We start from the raw sequence: 12,325 nt of genomic DNA on the forward strand, positions 1-12,325 counted from the left end.
TCCAGCCCACCACGGCCTTTTCTTTCTCCCTCTCTCTGTCCGGTTCCCTCTCCCTTTCTCATCCTCTCCAATCCCTCTGCCACGTTCACGGTCTCTTGCTCTCCCTCCCTCACACCTTCCTTTCCCCCCACATCTCATTTCTCTCTCTCTCTCTGTTCTTTCTCCTCCCCACTCATCATTATCTCTCTCCCTCAGTCTCACTCCCTGACCCAGTTTTTCTTCCACCCTGTCCCTGCAGGACTCCTCATTCCTTTTCTAGTGATTTCTCCATCTCTACTTCCCCCATGTCCTCCCACCCCTTTTTTGGCTTCCAGCCCTTTTCACACTCACACGCCCGTCACACCTCACACTCCTTTTTGACATCTGTGCTTTTCTGCCTAGATCTGCCCTCCAGCCTCCAATTTCTGTGACCTCTACTGACCTCTGGCCTCCCACCATGTTTGAGGAGGACATCGAGGCTGACGACAATGCTGAGGAGGCCGGCGGCAGCAGCGGCGAGGAGGGCGGCGGCGAGGGTGGCGGTGACGAGGAGGGCGGTGGCGGCGGCGGCAAGGAGGGTGGCGGTGGCGGCAGTGAGGAGGACTTGATTGTTTTGCCTCTTTTTCTTTGTCCCCGTCTCCTCAGTGCCGCCGGCCTCCTCCAACATAAGTATAGGAAAAAAAGGGGGCTGGATTCATCGTGTACTTTGACCACTGGCAACGATATTGACTCTCAGACTTGGAACTTGTATATTGTACGTATGGTGTTAAATTTAGATTTGTCGTTTGTTATAATTGTCCTCGTGGTACTTGTGGTTATAAGTGTAATTGTGTCGTTTGTGTAAATGGTGTAAGGGAGCTCCTTGTGTGGTAATAAAGGATCGATCTGTTTAATCTGAGAGTGTGTGTGAGTTTGTGAGACACGGTGCTACTGTCAAAATGTTAGCATGACTCCTTTGATTACTGAGACAGGAAATCCCCTTTGTGATGTGATAGAAAAACACAGCAGCCGCGTGACCTTGGGGAGTGGGACCCCCGAAGGAGTGCAGGGAATGGAGATACTCGAGACAGCCCTAAAGACAGTGAAAATAGGATTTCTCGTAAGGAAATGTTTATGGCTTTGCTAAAAGAGGCCATGTCTCGTGAAAAAAAATTGACAGTGTTCCAACTAATGAGCTGTGGTGAATATACACACAGAGAGGGCTGAACAAACCCAGCAAGAGAGGGCAGAATTCTAAAACTAAGCATCCAGCGACAACTCAGCCTACGGCACCCCTTCTTGAACCCCAATGAGACCCTCCATCTGTCCATGGAAGGTTGTCACCTCCCCCATAAGTGGATCACCATTTCCAGGGGTGAAAGACAATTAGGCACCGTTTTCTGAGTTGTACCCTTTGCACGAGGCAAAGGAAGTGAATCAATATTATGATCAGTACAATTGAATTAATGGTCAAGCTCCAGGGCAGTGGGTGCAGAAGGACCGACGACCCCATGTGAGGCTTAAAATATATTTTTTTTTTTTTTTTTTTGTTTTGGAACAAGCAGTCCCTGCAAACTGTAAATACCTTGACTGAAACTGGAGCGGAGGCCTCCTTAATGTGTTGGAATCACAAGAAATTTAAAGGACAACTTGTAATCATTACAGGTTTAGGAGGAAAATAAATTAAAGCTGTACAAACACAAACAGAAATGAAAATAAGAAACCTCCCACAATTTTTTTTTTTTATTTATTCAACCTACTAATTTCTTCTTGTTGTCCCTCCCCTATTTCACCGGGGAGGGGGGAAGTGAACAGCTGGCCACGTGGCTGCTGGCTGCGTTCAAACCACAACAGTAACAGGTAGTAATGTGGATTTCTTGGCTCCTTAAGATTTTATCATCTCCTTTGCATTAGGTATTTCCCACGCTGCTGCTCACGGTCCGCTGCTGCTCACGGTCCATGAGAGCTGGGTTAAGACTCTGTTTTTGCTGTACTATGTGATGCTCATCTATGACTGGGTGCTGTCATGGGCCCTGGGGCTATTGACAGTTGTGTTTGAGGAATTCAGGAATTCCAGACACCTTTGAAATGCTGATATTAACATAGTTGTCTTGCTGCTGGGAGCTAGCGTGTTCCTGCTCCAGGCAGCCGCTACCTCGGGGGCGAGGGGCCGGGATGGCACCAGGCTGCTGCCCGCTGCAGTCAGAGGAAGGGGCTGTTCTCCAGGCACCCGGCGCAGGGCGAGCGCAGGGACGTTCTGCGCTGCCCGTGGCTCTTCCCGAGGGAGCTGTGCTCTGGTTTGAGCAGAAAAAGGTGTCGGTCCCAGGCAGCCGCGTGTGGCTGTGCATAGCTCTTTGGCCGGTATCTCGCTTGTTCGAGTAAAGGCGTATTTCTTGCCCTGCAGTCCTGCTGACAGGTCAGAGGTTCGAGGTACAAAAGCTGTTTGCCATCAAAGCAGGATGACCGCCAGATTTCCACCAGCACTGTAGGTCAGCTGTGTCGCTGGCTGACAACGGCTGGCAGGCCAGGAGATAGCTAGAGGGGTCTCAGTTAAAGAAAGCGAGGGTCGAAGTGTGTGTTTGAAGGAGGTGAATCAGGCAGCTGAAGGCACTGAGCTGCTCGCCTGACCCGGGCAGAACAGCCTCTCCAGCCCACCGAGTATCGTGTGTTGCAGGCAGCAAAGTGCTCGCTGGCGGGAGCGGCAAGGAGCGCGGGGCTCCGCAGCTGCCCGGAGCACAGACGGACCCTCCCGGGCTCTGCGGTCCCTGCTGCGGACATCTCCCAGCCCAACCGGCCTCTCTGCTTTCCCTGCCGCACGGCTCGCTGCGCGCTGGAGGGCAGGCTGGGGGTGTTGATTGACAGCCGGCTGAACAGGAGTCAGCAGTGTGCCCAGGTGGCCAAGAAGGCCAATGGCATCCTGGCCTGTATCAGCAATAGCGTGGCCAGCAGGGACAGGGAAGGGATCTTGCCCCTGTACTCGGCACTGGTGAGGCCGCACCTCGATGACTGTGTTCAGTTTTGGGCCCCTCAGTGCAAAAAGGCCATTGAATGACTCGAGCGTGTCCAGAGAAGGGCAACGGAGCTGGTGCAGGGTCTGGAGCACAGGTCTGATGGGGAGCGGCTGAGGGAACTGGGGGGGTTTAGTCTGGAGAAGAAGAGGCTGAGGGGAGACCTCATGGCCCTCTACAACTCCCTGAAAGGAGGGTGCAGAGAGGGGGGATGAGTCTCTTGAGCCAAGGAACCAGCGCCAGGACAAGAGGGAATGGCCTCAAGCTGCGCCGGGGAAGGTTTAGACTGGCTCTTAGGAAGTATTTCTTTGCAGAAGGGGCTGTTGGGCGTTGGAATGGGCTGCCCAGGGCAGGGGGGGAGTCCCCATCCCTGGAGGTGTTTAAGAGTCGGGTTGATTTAGCACTGAGGGATGTGGTGGAGTTGGGAACTGTCAGTGTGAGGTCAGTGGTTGGACTGGAGGGTCTTCAAGGTCTTTTCTAACCTAGGTGATTCTGTGATTCTGTGAACTTTGTGTGGCATCTCCCCTCGAAGGGACGGGCCCTGCCCAGGGAGCCTCGCGTGGATGCCGGGGGAGGAGAGCAGAGCACCGGCAGCCCAGAGGTGAGGAAAGGTGCAAACAGCCCCGCAGAGCCCGCGGGTCCCCAGCGTGTCATCGCTGCTGTGCAGCTCCGCCGCCGGCCCCGGCTCTGCTCGGCCGTGCTGTTCGCTGTGAGCGCGGCCCCCCCCTGGCACAAAGCAGCTTTTCCGTCTGTGCCCTCCTGCCTTCAGCACCCGCCGTGCTGCGCCGGGGTGAAAACTCCCTCTGCAGTGTCCGCTGCCGCGCTGCCGGCGCTGCCGGGGCCGGGGCACGCGAGCCCTGTCCGCCCGGGGAGCAGCTGCCGCGCTGGGCTGGCAGACGGGGGGCTGCTGCGGGCGGCATCTCTGCTGCCGGGCAACGCTCCGAGGGGCGGGATGGGGCGATGGCGCCGCCCGGCGGGCGAATGTCGGTACTGCAGCGCGGGGCCGGGCTGGCGGGGCGGCGCGGCTGTTTGCCGTGTTCTGTGCTGCCACCCTGTGGTGAAATCTGGGAACTGCAGCTGGGTACCGCGCCCGCGCCCGGCCGGGCCCGCGGTCACGCTCGGGACGTGCCGTCACCCCCGTGCGCGCTGTCGGCGGGTGCTCGGGGCGCAAAGCCGCCTCCGTCCTCCAGCCTCTCCCGAACTCTTTGCCTGTAGAGCTCCACACCACTGCCCGTCCCATTGTTTCTTGCTCTATCCCCCTGCCCAGTGTCCCGTTATTTCTCGTGTTGTGCTCCCTGGCTTTTTTCAAACCCTGCAGCCCAGCCATGGTTTAATCTCTCCCTGTAGTTGTCCTGATCTGTGCGGGTTTCTCTCTCTCTCATTTCCTCAACCACTCCAGCTTGTTCTGTACCTTTTGAATCGCTCTCGCTCCTCTCCTCAGTCCATTTCTCTCTCGATCCATCTGCTCTGCTCCTCGCTTATCAGTTTCTCTCCCTTTCCTCTGTCCTACTCCTGCACATAGTGTGTGACCGAGTGAGGTTCCGTGTCTGTCAGGCCTCATCTCGTAAGAGCTGTGAGACACCTACATATTCTCTGAAGTGGAGGACAGCCCAGCACCTGGAGCTATAGAAGAGGAAGGGAGAAGACAAAGAGAAGAGTTTTTGTCTCCAGGTCTCTTTTTCACTGTCTCTCTGTCCCTGTTTCCTAATTCTTCCTTCTCTGCCCTGTAACATGTAGCGCTGTGGTTTGTGTTCCTCCCCTGCCCTTTCCCTCCGTCGTTTGCTGTCCTGACTCCCCATCCCTGAGCCCCGGAGCAGACTCGCGTCTGGGACTTGTTATGCGTGTGACTGAATAAACACTTGCTGTCTGCTGGCTGCCTCTTGTGCTTCCTTGGCCCCGGGCGAGGGGCTGTGAGGGAGCCCAAGGGAGGGGTGATGATGCCCTGTGGGGTGGGGGCATGGCCTGCAGCTGTGGGCTGGAGTTGGAGGGCCCCAGGTCTGGGCAATGAGGCTGATGGCCCCTCCCTGTAAAGGGGTTGCTCCAGGTGGAGGGGCGGGTGCTGCTGTTGGAAGCAGGGAAGCCCTCGCAGGGGTCTATGTGAGTCGAGGGAGGAGCGGAGCAGTGGCTGAGCGTTGCTGGGCTGTGGCTGCACCGAGGGAGAGGTGGGTGGAGCTGTGCAATCAGCTGGGAGCTCCTGGGGAAGGAGCTCGTGGGCAGGATGGTGGTGCCTGCGGGGTGGTAGCGGGGTGGCACGAAGCGGCGGGGGGACACTGCTCGGTGTTGGAGCCGGTGGCAGGGGCTGCCCAGAGCCAGTGGCGAGGACACCGTGGGGCAGGGCTGCGCCTGGTGGGGCTGCGGGGGGGGTTTGGCGGGGTTGGGAGGGGTGAACCATGGTGTCCCCGCAGGGTCAGACAGTAGGGAAAGCTGCCTGTACCCCCTCCCCAGCAGGAGCTGCAGTGCTGGTGTCGGGGGTCTCTGGTCACCCCGTCGGTTCCCTGGGGCACGCTGGGATGGGCGCTCTGCCCGCGCTGGGCTGCAGGCGGCCATGCTGGGTGTGCCAGCGCCTGCCGGGAGCTGCAGGGGTGCGGACCCGGCTGCAGGCAGCAGCATCGCTCACGGGCGCGTAGCACGGCCCGGTCCTGGCAGAGACACGGCCCCGGAGCGCAGCGCCAGGGAGGGGTTTGGTGCCGCTTCCAGGGGGGGCCGGCGGGATCCGCCCCCCGACGCTGCGTCGGTCCCTGGCCCCGCCCCCCCGGGCGTTGCGTCCGCCCCTGGCCCCGCCCCCCCGGGCGTTGCGTCCGCCCCTGGCCCCGCCCCCCCGGGCGTTGCGTCCGCCCCTGGCCCCGCCCCCCCGGGCGTTGCGTCCGCCCCTGGCCCCGCCCCCCCGGGCGTTGCGTCCGCCCCTGGCCCCGCCCCCCCGGGCGTTGCGTCCGCCCCTGGCCCCGCCCCCCCGGGCGTTGCGTCCGCCCCTGGCCCCGCCCCCCCGGGCGTTGCGTCCGCCCCTGGCCCCGCCCCCCGACGTTGCGTGCTGCCCTGGCCCCGCCCCCGACGCTGCGTCCGCTTTGGCACCGCCCCCTCGCCCCGCCCCCGGGGTTGCGTCCGCCCCTGGCCCCGCCCCCGACATCACATCCACCCCTGGCCCCGCCCCTTGACGCTGAGTCCGCCCCTGGCCCTGCCCCTGACGTTGCGTCCGCCTTGGCCCCGCCCCCTGGCCCCGCCCCGACGTTGCATGCCGCCCTGGCCCCGCCCCCGACGCTGCGTCCGCTTTGGCCCCTCCCCCTCGCCCCGCCCCCGGGGTTGCGTCCGCCCCTGGCCCCGCCCCCCGACGGTCCTTGCGCCCTGGCCCCGCCCCCGACGTCGCTGCCCCCCCCGCGCTGCAGACGCTCCCTGGCGCCGCCGCGTTCCTGCTCGTTGCTGCCACCCGGTGGCCACACGCGGGTACTGCAGTCCGGAGCTCGCTCAGGCGCTGTCCCCGCCGCGTCCGTGCCCGCGTTCCTTCAGGCGGAGCACAGCCGGGCGGGGGGGGGTTCAGAAGAAGAGGAGGGGCAGGAGGGAGGAAGGAGAAAGCAGCGTCTGACCTGTCCAGTTCTCCCGGCAGTGCCGAGAGCTGCGGTGAGTCCCAGGCCCCCGGGACCTGTCGCCCCCCTTATCTGTCCCAGTCCCTTCCTGCCCCTCCCTTTCCCATTCTGTGAGGTTTTTTTTTCTTTTCCTTCCCTACACCTCTCCTTTCTATTCTTCTGTCCTGCTCCTCCTTCCTCTCTCACTTTCTCTCTCTCGTCCTGCTGCTCCCTTTTCTCTTTCTGTCTGCACTTTTGAGGATGAGTTATTTGACAACCTGGCAAACGGACAAATCAATTAATTAACTTGACAATGAAACAACTTTTGGGTGTCCTGACAGGGAACTGCCTTCATTATAAGACTGAACCCCCTGCCCAGGTGAAGACCCTTTCCCTGAGCACGTGTAGTCGCAGAAGCGTTACGTAAGCCATATTCTAAATGCATGTTAATCACTCGCAATCAATATCTGATGGGCCTGTTTGGAAAAGCACCAACCTCTGATTTTTGTGTGTAACAGAAGCATGAAAACCTGCTGTGGGGGTGCTTGGTTTGTGGAAAAGTCCCCCAAGCAGCCAGGCCTGAATAAATATGCTATATCTCTCCTGAGCGGGTTCAGACGTGTTCATTGCACGCCGGGCACGAATCCTCTTTTGGGAGAACAGTTTTTTGGTGACCCGGCTGTAACGCCCTGCCCGGAGCGACCTGCTGACTCTTGGCGGGGAGACCCCGCTCTCTGGCCGCCAGCACGCAGCGACCTCCTGATCGGGGACCCCCTGAGGGCTCTCCCCGAGCAGAGTGGGGACGTGATGTGATGCCACCACGCTCGGTAAAAGAGATATTGTTTGATTTAAGGTTGCGTGTGCTCTTAAGGGGGATTCTTGGTAAAATAGGTACATCAACAACAGGTACAATCTACAATAGGTACATCAACAATAGGTACAATCTACATTTGACAGTGATGACTGGAGGATATATGAAGTGGTGGGTCAGAATGGGCTTTTTGGGTAAAACTATGGGAGCTCAGCCATTTAAAATGTCTCCTTGTTCTCCTCTCGGGCCTATCGTAAAGTACTGGGGAAAATACCCCTATCCTTCCCGTAAAAAACCTGCATGATCCAGGATATAGACTGGTTCAAGATTTAAAAGCAATCAGTCACTGGTGGTGGACATCCACCCGGTAGCTCCTAATCCATATCTGTTGTTAACAACAATAACAGAATCAAATGGCTACTTTTCTGTTTTAGACTTAAAGGATGTCTTTTTTCGTATACCTTTGGAAGAAAACAGTCAGCAGATTTTTGCTCTTGAATGGGAAGGTCCGTCGACTGGAAAAAGAACCCAACTTTGCTGGACGGTGTTACCCCAAGGATTTAAAAACAGCCCGGCCATTTTTGGAACAACCGTGGCTAAGAAGCTGGAGCAGGGGCCAGGTAAGGAGAATCAAACAACCCTTCTTCAGTGTGTTGGTGATGTTTTGTTGGGGGCAGGTACTGTTGAGACTTGTAAAGAAAAGACTGTCAGCCTCCTGAATTTTCTGGGAAGAGCTGGGTACCGAGAGTCAGAAGGGAAGTACAAGTCACAAGACAGACTGTAACCTGTCCTGGGTTTGAGGTTTTCCCATGAAAACTGGGCAATGACAGAAAAGAAGCCGTTTGCAGAATGCCCCCCCTCAATCTAAAAGTGAGCTGAGAAGATTTCTAGGAATGGCCGGATGGCATCGCCTGCGGATTCCGAATTTCGGCCTCTTAGCAAAACCCTTGTATGAGGCAACGAAGGGTCCTGAGGAACTACTAGAATGGACTCCGGAACGCAGGAAATTTTTGATGCTATTAACCAGACTTTAATGAAAGTCCCAGCTCTAGGACTACCCAACCTGACTAAACTCTTTGCATTGTTCATGAAAAGGGTCACGTAGCGTTGGGAGTTCTAACTCAGCTCTTCGGAGACTGGCAAAGACCTGTGACTTACTTCTCTAAACAATCAGCTCAGGTGAGTTCAGGATGGCCGGGCTGTCTGCGGGCAGTCCCAGCTGCTGTGCTCGTTATGCAAGAAGCCAGAAAATTAACTGTGGTGCAGAAGACAACAATGCACGTCCCTCATGCCGTACTGACTGCACGGGAGCACAAAGGACGTTATTGGCTTGCGCCGAGTCATTTGTTACAGTATCAAGCCCTGTTACTGGAGCAAGATGACATCACCTTAGAAGAAAGTACGGCACTAAATCCTGCATCTATAATGCCGACAGAGAGGAAAAATGACTCTAACCGTGATTGTTTACAAGTGATTGAACAGGCGTGTGCCAGCAGACCAGACCCGAGAGATGCTCCCCTCCAAACTCCAGCTGAGGGACTGTATATACTGACGGAAGCAGTTGCGTTGTGAAGGGGATAAGAAAGGCTGGTTGTGCTGCGGTGACACTCACTGAGGACTGGGAAGCTAAAGCATTGCCTCCAAATACCTCTGCACAAAAGGCTGAAATAATTGCCTCAACCAGGGCTTTGGAATTAGCCAAAGGAAAAAGAGTCAGTGTCTATACAGACTCTAAATAAGCTTTTGGGGTTGTTAGTGCCCATGGCGCAATTTGGAAAGAATGAGGACTTTGATCTGCTAGCGGCACACCTATAAAGCACGGAGCAGAGATTTTAAACTTGCTGGAAGCAGTACAGAAGCCGAAGGAGTCACCGTGATACACTGTAAAGCACATCAGAGAGGAAATGCGGATGTAATCCAAGGAAATCGGAGGGCAGATGAAGCTGCAAAACGAGTGGCGCTCAGCGCTCCTTGTGTTCTAATTCCATCAAGGGGAAAGCAAGTAGAACCCCCGAGGTCTAAAGAGAAAGACAATAAATTGGCTGAGTTACTAAAACACAAAACCATGGTGGGGGGTGGTAGATCACCCCACACGGGCAATGCGTAGTGACTCCTGAAAACATGAAAAAGTCAACAACTAAAATCCATGAAGAAACGCGTGTGGGAGCAGCAGCAGCGGTCGGATCAGGAAGACGTTACGCAGTCGGGGTCAAAGTGTTGCCCCCTGCCAAAAGTGTGAGTAACTCCTGTGAGATTTGTTTCAGGAACAATCCAAAGATACAAGCCCGACGCCCCGCAGGAGAGGTAAGAAAAGGCGTAAGTCCTGGTGAGGGCTGGCAAATAGATTTTTCAGAATTGCCAAGGTGTAACCAGTACTGATGTTTACTGGTACTGGTGGATGCCGTCTCTGGGTGGCCTGAAGCTTTCCCATGTCAAACCAGCAAGGCAAAAGCGGTAACAAAGCGTTTACTAAAGGAAATTCTTCCAGGGTTTGGGGTTCCTTTAGGCATGTCCTCTGACAGAGGTCTGCATTTTATAGCTGAGGTTGTCAAGAATATGAGCAAAATAGTAGGGATGGGCTGGAACTGACACACCCCCTGGGGGCCCCAATCCCGTGGACACGTAGAAAGAATGAATCAAACACTAAACCGGCAAATTTCTAAATTATGCCAGGAAGTCCAAGGAAAATGGGTTGAAGCTTTGCCACTTGCCCTGCTGAGGGTTAGAGTGACTCCTAGAACTAGAGGAAGGATAAGCCCGTGTGAAATCTGCACGGCAAACCTTCTAACGTCAGTCTGACAGGGAGGCCCCAACACTTGCATCTCGTAGGGGAAAAGGTATGAACCGGGTAAGGTGTTGGGTTCCATCCACAAATACGCCCCTTTAAGAGCACCCGTAGCCCTTGATTTCCCAGCACACTCCTTGTGTGCCAGAGATCAGGTCTGCCTACAGATGGGGAAGGACGATCCCCGTGAGGAACAGCGGAAGGGACCCCATCGAGTGTCGCTCGCCGGGAGTGCTGCTGTGAAACTGGGAGGAGTGGAACCCTGGGTCCGTGACACGAGGGTAAAGGAAACACCTCCTGGGCTGGGGTGTCTGTGCCTGAGGGGCCTTGGGAATTCATTTTAAGACGCAGTTAACGAATCGCACCTGCAATGCTGCTGAAACCTTGGTTCATCCAGGTTGTACACAAGGAATATCTCTGGTTTGTGTCCTTACAGCTGTGGGGGGAAGAGCCGTATGGATCTGTTTGTACAGAGAATTCGACCTGTGCTAAGGATGGACACCAGAGCTGGAGATGGAAGTCTCGGGAAGTTGATGAGCGCTTCCGTTAGATGGTGTTGAGCGTCAGTTCTTGGCGATTGGAACTTGTCGCTTAATTCCGCGTGTGCCGCTTTGGAGACGGAAACCCCGAGCAGCCCGGTGTGAGCCCCGTGGTGTGTACAGCAGGGTGAGCCTCCCGGGGGGAATCGCTGCCGGGCGCTTTGCACTTGCCCGCGGCCGCGGTTCATCCCGGTGACGGTCGCTACAGTTACCGCGGGGGGGGAGCGTGGGCCGGGCTGGAGGAGCCCCCGGGGCGGGCAGTGAAGCTGCGGGCAGCGGCCCCTCCCTGTCCGGGGCGGTGCTGGAGGAGGAGCCGGTGCAGCCGGGGGAGCAGCAGAGAGAAGGGGAGCGGGGCCGCGCGGTCGGTCGCCTGGCGGCTGCCGGGGAAAGCCGCGACGGGGGGGGGCGGCGCGGGGCGGCGGGACCGGCGGCAGAAGCCGCTCCGGGTCGGGGCCGGGCTTGCGGGTGCGCGAGGTGCGGTTTTGGGGCGGTTCGTGCGGTTTCCCGCGGGCTGCCCGCGGCTCCCCCAGGACCGGTGTGCCCGTGCCCCGGCAGTGCCGCAATCCCCAAGCGCTTCCCAGACCTGCCCGTGGGGCTCTGGGGGTGCAGGGCTGTGGGGTGGATGCATACCCCCCCCCACCCCTCGGCATCGCCCGTGAGGACTGCGGAGGGGGTCACAGAGCAGACGGGGTGAGCGGTGCTGTGGCCAGAAATGGAGGCAACGATTTGTGTTCCTGGGGCTTGAGAACAGACGCGTGTGGCTGATTGTGGGGCTCAGAAACAGCCGGAGTTGTGTGGCTTTGGGCTCAGAAACAGAGGTCAAGTCGTGCGTTTTGGGGACTTGAGAAGAGGCTCAGCAGGCAGGTTTTTGGGCTCAGAAGGAGGCACTAAGGCGGCTGCTTTGGGGGCCAAAAGCAGAATGCAGTTTGGCTGGTTTTGCAGGCAGGTGAGAGGTGGAGGGTGTGGGAGGGCCCTGGGGGCTGCGGGGGAAAGGAGGTGGTGGGGGTCAGGGTGGCATGGGACCCCGAAGCTCGGGAGGCTGGCGTGTGCCAGGCCAAACTCCACGTCTGAGGTGGTCTCTGGGGGGAAACGCGCTTTTCAGACCCTACGTGCCCTCTTCGAGTTCAGCAATTCTTTGTACGCTGCTTAGAGTAATGATGACCTGATTAATAATACAAAGTAATGAATGCTTAGAGAATGTACAAGGAGGATGTTTACTCCTAACACTCAAGCTCTGACCGTGATTGATTTACAGCCTTGTCAAAGCCCAGGCTGTTGCCGGTAGCTGGAGCCTGTGAGGAGAAAGAGCTGAAATCAAGCGGAGTTCCAGTGCAGAGCTGAAGCGTCACCGAGCCAGACCTGTAGCCAGCAGGAGCTGGAGCGAGACGGGGTGTCCACTGTCTGGAGCCGGCATTAGCCAGAGCCACGATTCTCTGCGGCTGTGAGGAGCAGGAGCTGTGCTCAGCTGGGGTGTTGACTGGCTGCAGCACCCCTTGGCTCGACGGCGGAGGCTCCTCAAAGAGGGCAGGATTTGAGGCGAGTTGGTGAGAGAGAGGAGCAGCTGGGCAGGAGCCACAGAGCGAGGGATGGCTTCTGAGTACGACGGATGCTTTATCTCTCTGGTTTTGTGGCTTCCACGGGAGATGCTGGCTGCAACACCTGCTCTT

This window comes from Strix uralensis, chromosome 3, assembly GCF_047716275.1.
Source record: "Strix uralensis isolate ZFMK-TIS-50842 chromosome 3, bStrUra1, whole genome shotgun sequence".
In the NCBI taxonomy this organism is placed as follows: domain Eukaryota; kingdom Metazoa; phylum Chordata; class Aves; order Strigiformes; family Strigidae; genus Strix; species Strix uralensis.